Below are 6,828 nucleotides of genomic sequence, written 5' to 3'. Positions count from 1 at the left end.
AATCCTGAAAGATTTTAATCAAGCAATCCCAAAAATGTCATGAATATACAGTACATGATTACATGTATACACAGTATTATGCCTGCTATATACAGTTATTATTTCCGTTATATACAGTTATATTTTTAACAATTACATTCATTATTATACAGTACATTATTATACATAGTATTATGCCCGCTATATACAGTTATTATTCCCGTTATATACAGTTATATTTTTAACAATTACATTCATTATTATATAGTACATGATTATACATAGTATTATGCCCGCTATATACAGTTATTATTCCCGATATATAGTTATATTTTTAACAATTACATTCATGTTATTTTATGACAAAACAAATATATGCGATAATTATAGCAAAGGACAGCTTTTGCTTTAAGAGCTGTCCTTTGCGGTGAGAGTCGCAGGGTCACAGCAGGTCCCGGCAGCTCTCCCCTCCCTCCCAAACCCGGCGCTGTTGCGCCGGGCTCTCCTCCTCCCTGCACCCAGAAGAGGATCAGTGCCGGGAGGAGGTCACAAGTCCAGGCAGCACAGCTCTGTGCTGCCCGGACACAGGTGAGGGGGCAATGCGGGGCGGCGGGGGTCCGTGCTGGGCGGCGGGGGTCCGTGCGGGGCGGCAGTGGGTTCGCGTTAGAAGCCCATTGGCTTATATGGGGCATCGCCAGATTTTTCTGGCGATGCCACCCGCCGCGGTAACCCAGCGGGGGATGCTTAGAGCATCCCGCAATGCGGTAAAAACCCCGATAATGGGGGTTTTACCACATTTCCACCTTAGACAATCTCCCCCTGAGGCTTTCAAAAAATGAGAAACAGTGCATATTACGCATCCAACGATCCAGCGACGCTGGCAGACCTCACGGCATGATTCTTCTTCGGGCAGGTAAGTGCTACTCCTGGATGTCATCAAGCAGTCACTTCCTGCCACAGTACTGATTTGCTCATCCCCCTTCTTCTTCTTGGATCCGTGGAGTCCCAAATCAAAATCTCTTTTACACCTATACAAGTGACTCGCGACTCTATCACCTCCAGCACTCGACCAGGTCACGATTTGACCTCACAGTAAATCCTGAAACATTTTTACCAAGCAATCCCCCAAAATGTCATGATAATACAATACATGATTATACACAGTGATTTGCCCATTATATACAGTTATTATGCCCATTATATACAGTTATATTTTTAACGATTACATTCATGTTATTTTATGACAAAAAAAAAAAATTAAGATAATATACATCCCTCCAGCCAAACCCCACTTCTAAGTGCCTAAAACAAGATAGACCCAGAAATGGACACACTTTAAAAATCTGGTTAATGACTACAGGAGCCTCTATATATACAGACTAAGGCTTTCAAAAAATGAGAAACAGTGCATATTGCCCATCCAACGATCCAGCGACGCTGGCAGACCTTACGGCGTGACCCTTCTTTGGGCACATAAGTGCTACTCCTGGATGTCATCAAGCAGTAACTTACTGCCACAGTACTGATTATTGAGTTGCTCATCCCCCTTCATCCTACCAGGCCTTGGATCCGCGGAGTCCCAAATCAAAATCACTTTTACACCTCTGCAAGTGACTCGCGACTCTATCCCTTCCAGCACTCGACCAGGTCAGGATTTGACCTCACGGTAAATCCTGAAAGATTTTAATCAAGCAATCCCAAAAATGTCATGAATATACAGTACATGATTACATGTATACACAGTATTATGCCTGCTATATACAGTTATTATTTCCGTTATATACAGTTATATTTTTAACAATTACATTCATTATTATACAGTACATTATTATACATAGTATTATGCCCGCTATATACAGTTATTATTCCCGTTATATACAGTTATATTTTTAACAATTACATTCATTATTATATAGTACATGATTATACATAGTACTATGCCCGCTATATACAGTTATTATTCCCGATATATAGTTATATTTTTAACAATTACATTCATGTTATTTTATGACAAAACAAATATATGCGATAATTATAGCAAAGGACAGCTTTTGCTTTAAGAGCTGCCCTTTGCGGTGAGAGTCGCAGGGTCACAGCAGGTCCCGGCAGCTCTCAACTCCCTCCCAAACCCGGCGCTGTTGCGCCGGGCTCTCCTCCTCCCTGCACCCGGAAGAGGATCAGTGCCGGGAGGAGGTCACAAGTCCAGGCAGCACAGCTATGTGCTGCCCGGACACAGGTGAGGGGGCAATGCGGGGCGGCGGGGGTCCGTGCTGGGCGGTGGGGGTCCGTGCGGGGCGGCAGTGGGTTCGCGTTAGAAGCCCATTGGCTTCTATGGGGCATCGCCAGATTTTTCTGGCGATGCCACCCGCAGTGGTAACCCAGAGGGGGATGCTTAGAGCATCCCGCAATGCGGTAAAAACCCCGATAATGGGGGTTTTACCGCATTTCCACCTTAGACAATCTCCCCCTGAGGCTTTCAAAAAATGAGAAACAGTGCATATTACGCATCCAACGATCCAGCGACGCTGGCAGACCTCACGGCATGATTCTTCTTCGGGCAGGTAAGTGCTACTCCTGGATGTCATCAAGCAGTCACTTCCTGCCACAGTACTGATTTGCTCATCCCCCTTCTTCTTCTTGGATCCGCGGAGTCCCAAATCAAAATCTCTTTTACACCTATACAAGTGACTCGCGACTCTATCACCTCCAGCACTCGACCAGGTCACGATTTGACCTCACAGTAAATCCTGAAACATTTTTACCAAGCAATCCCCCAAAATGTCATGATAATACAATACATGATTATACACAGTGTTTTGCCCATTATATACAGTTATTATGCCCATTATATACAGTTATATTTTTAACGATTACATTCATGTTATTTTATGACAAAAAAAAAAAATTAAGATAATATACATCCCTCCAGCCAAACCCCACTTCTAAGTGCCTAAAACAAGATAGACCCAGAAATGGACACACTTTAAAAATCTGGTTAATGACTACAGGAGCCTCTATATAAACAGACTGAGGCTTTAAAAAAATGAGAAACAGTGCATATTGCCCATCCAACGATCCAGCGACGCTGGCAGACCTTACGGCGTGACCCTTCTTTGGGCACATAAGTGCTACTCCTGGATGTCATCAAGCAGTAACTTACTGCCACAGTACTGATTATTGAGTTGCTCATCCCCCTTCATCCTACCAGGCCTTGGATCCGCGGAGTCCCAAATCAAAATCACTTTTACACCTCTGCAAGTGACTCGCGACTCTATCCCTTCGAGCACTCGACCAGGTCAGGATTTGACCTCATGGTAAATCCTGAAAGATTTTAATCAAGCAATCCCAAAAATGTCATGAATATACAGTACATGATTACATGTATACACAGTATTATGCCCGCTATATACAGTTATTATTTCCGTTATATACAGTTATATTTTTAACAATTACATTCATTATTATATAGTACATTATTATACATAGTATTATGCCCGCTATATACAGTTATTATTCCCGATATATAGTTATATTTTTAACAATTACATTCATGTTATTTTATGACAAAACAAATATATGCGATAATTATAGCAAAGGACAGCTTTTGCTTTAAGAGCTGTCCTTTGCGGTGAGAGTCGCAGGGTCACAGCAGCTCCCGGCAGCTCTCCCCTCCCTCCCAAACCCGGCGCTGTTGCGCCGGGCTCTCCTCCTCCCTGCACCCAGAAGAGGATCAGTGCCGGGAGGAGGTCACAAGTCCAGGCAGCACAGCTCTGTGCGGCCCGGACACAGGTGAGGGGGCAATGCGGGGCGGCGGGGGTCCGTGCGGGGCGGCAGTGGGTTCGCGTTAGAAGCCCATTGGCTTCTATGGGGCATCGCCAGATTTTTCTGGCGATGCCACCCGCCGCGGTAACCCAGCGGGGGATGCTTAGAGCATCCCGCAATGCGGTAAAAACCCCGATAATGGGGGTTTTACCGCATTTCCACCTTAGACAATCTCCCCCTGAGGCTTTCAAAAAATGAGAAACAGTGCATATTACGCATCCAACGATCCAGCGACGCTGGCAGACCTCACGGCATGATTCTTCTTCGGGCAGGTAAGTGCTACTCCTGGATGTCATCAAGCAGTCACTTCCTGCCACAGTACTGATTTGCTCATCCCCCTTCTTCTTCTTGGATCCGTGGAGTCCCAAATCAAAATCTCTTTTACACCTATACAAGTGACTCGCGACTCTATCACCTCCAGCACTCGACCAGGTCACGATTTGACCTCACAGTAAATCCTGAAACATTTTTACCAAGCAATCCCCCAAAATGTCATGATAATACAATGCATGATTATACACAGTGTTTTGCCCACTATATACAGTTATTATGCCCATTATATACAGTTATATTTTTAACGATTACATTCATGTTATTTTATGACAAAAAAAAATTAATTAAGATAATATACATCCCTCCAGCCAAACCCCACTTCTAAGTGCCTAAAACAAGATAGACCCAGAAATGGACACAAAAATCTGGTTAATGACTACAGGAGCCTCTATATAAACAGACTAAGGCTTTCAAAAAATGAGAAACAGTGCATATTGCCCATCCAACGATCCAGCGACGCTGGCAGACCTTACGGCGTGACCCTTCTTTGGGCACATAAGTGCTACTCCTGGATGTCATCAAGCAGTAACTTACTGCCACAGTACTGATTATTGAGTTGCTCATCCCCCTTCATCCTACCAGGCCTTGGATCCGCGGAGTCCCAAATCAAAATCACTTTTACACCTCTGCAAGTGACTCGCGACTCTATCCCTTCCAGCACTCGACCAGGTCAGGATTTGACCTCACGGTAAATCCTGAAAGATTTTTATCAAGCAATCCCAAAAATGTCATGATTATACAGTACATGATTACATGTATACACAGTATTATGCCCGCTATATACAGTTATTATTCCCGTTATATACAGTTATATTTTTAACAATTACATTAATTATTATACAGTACATGATTATACATAGTATTATGCCCGCTATATACAGTTATTATTCCCATTATATACAGTTATATTTTTAACAATTACATTCATTATTATATAGTACATGATTATACATAGTATTATGCCCGCTATATACAGTTATTATTCCCGATATATAGTTATATTTTTAACGATTACATTCATGTTATATTATTACAAAACAAATATATGCGATAATTATAGCAAAGGACAGCTCTTGCTTTAAGAGCTGTCCTTTGCGGTGAGAGTCGCCGGGTCACAGCAGGTCCCGGCGGCTCTCCCCTCCCTCCCACACCCGGCGCTGCTGCGCCGGGCTCTCCTCCTCCCTGCACCCGGAAGAGGATCAGTGCAGGGAGGAGGTCACAAGTCCAGGCAGCACAGCTCTGTGCTGCCCGGACACAGGTGAGGGGGCAATGCGGGGCGGCGGGGGTCCGTGCTGGGCGGTGGGGGTCCGTGCGGGGCGGCAGTGGGTTCGCGTTAGAAGCCCATTGGCTTCTATGGGGCATCGCCAGATTTTTCAGGCGATGCCACCCGCCGCGGTAACCCAGCGGGGGATGCATATAGCATCCCAATATGCGGTAAAAACCCAGATAACGGGGTTTTTACCTTAGACAATCTCCCCCTGAGGCTTTCAAAAAATGAGAAACAGTGCATATTACGCATCCAACGATCCAGCGACGCTGGCAGACCTCACGGCATGATTCTTCTTCGGGCAGGTAAGTGCTACTCCTGGATGTCATCAAGCAGTCACTTCCTGCCACAGTACTGATTTGCTCATCCCCCTTCTTCTTCTTGGATCCGCGGAGTCCCAAATCAAAATCTCTTTTACACCTATACAAGTGACTCGCGACTCTATCACCTCCAGCACTCGACCAGGTCACGATTTGACCTCACAGTAAATCCTGAAACATTTTTACCAAGCAATCCCCCAAAATGTCATGATAATACAATACATGATTATACACAGTGTTTTGCCCATTATATACAGTTATTATGCCCATTATATACAGTTATATTTTTAACGATTACATTCATGTTATTTTATGACAAAAAAAAAAAATTAAGATAATATACATCCCTCCAGCCAAACCCCACTTCTAAGTGCCTAAAACAAGATAGACCCAGAAATGGACACACTTTAAAAATCTGGTTAATGACTACAGGAGCCTCTATATAAACAGACTGAGGCTTTAAAAAAATGAGAAACAGTGCATATTGCCCATCCAACGATCCAGCGACGCTGGCAGACCTTACGGCGTGACCCTTCTTTGGGCACATAAGTGCTACTCCTGGATGTCATCAAGCAGTAACTTACTGCCACAGTACTGATTATTGAGTTGCTCATCCCCCTTCATCCTACCAGGCCTTGGATCCGCGGAGTCCCAAATCAAAATCACTTTTACACCTCTGCAAGTGACTCGCGACTCTATCCCTTCGAGCACTCGACCAGGTCAGGATTTGACCTCATGGTAAATCCTGAAAGATTTTAATCAAGCAATCCCAAAAATGTTATGAATATACAGTACATGATTACATGTATACACAGTATTATGCCCGCTATATACAGTTATTATTTCCGTTATATACAGTTATATTTTTAACAATTACATTCATTATTATATAGTACATTATTATACATAGTATTATGCCCGCTATATACAGTTATTATTCCCGATATATAGTTATATTTTTAACAATTACATTCATGTTATTTTATGACAAAACAAATATATGCGATAATTATAGCAAAGGACAGCTTTTGCTTTAAGAGCTGTCCTTTGCGGTGAGAGTCGCAGGGTCACAGCAGGTCCCGGCAGCTCTCCCCTCCCTCCCAAACC

Source organism: Crinia signifera, unplaced genomic scaffold (genome assembly GCF_055691185.1).
Source record: "Crinia signifera unplaced genomic scaffold, ASM5569118v1 HAP2_SCAFFOLD_85, whole genome shotgun sequence".
Lineage (NCBI taxonomy): Eukaryota > Metazoa > Chordata > Amphibia > Anura > Myobatrachidae > Crinia > Crinia signifera.
This window is presented reverse-complemented; position numbering follows the sequence as displayed.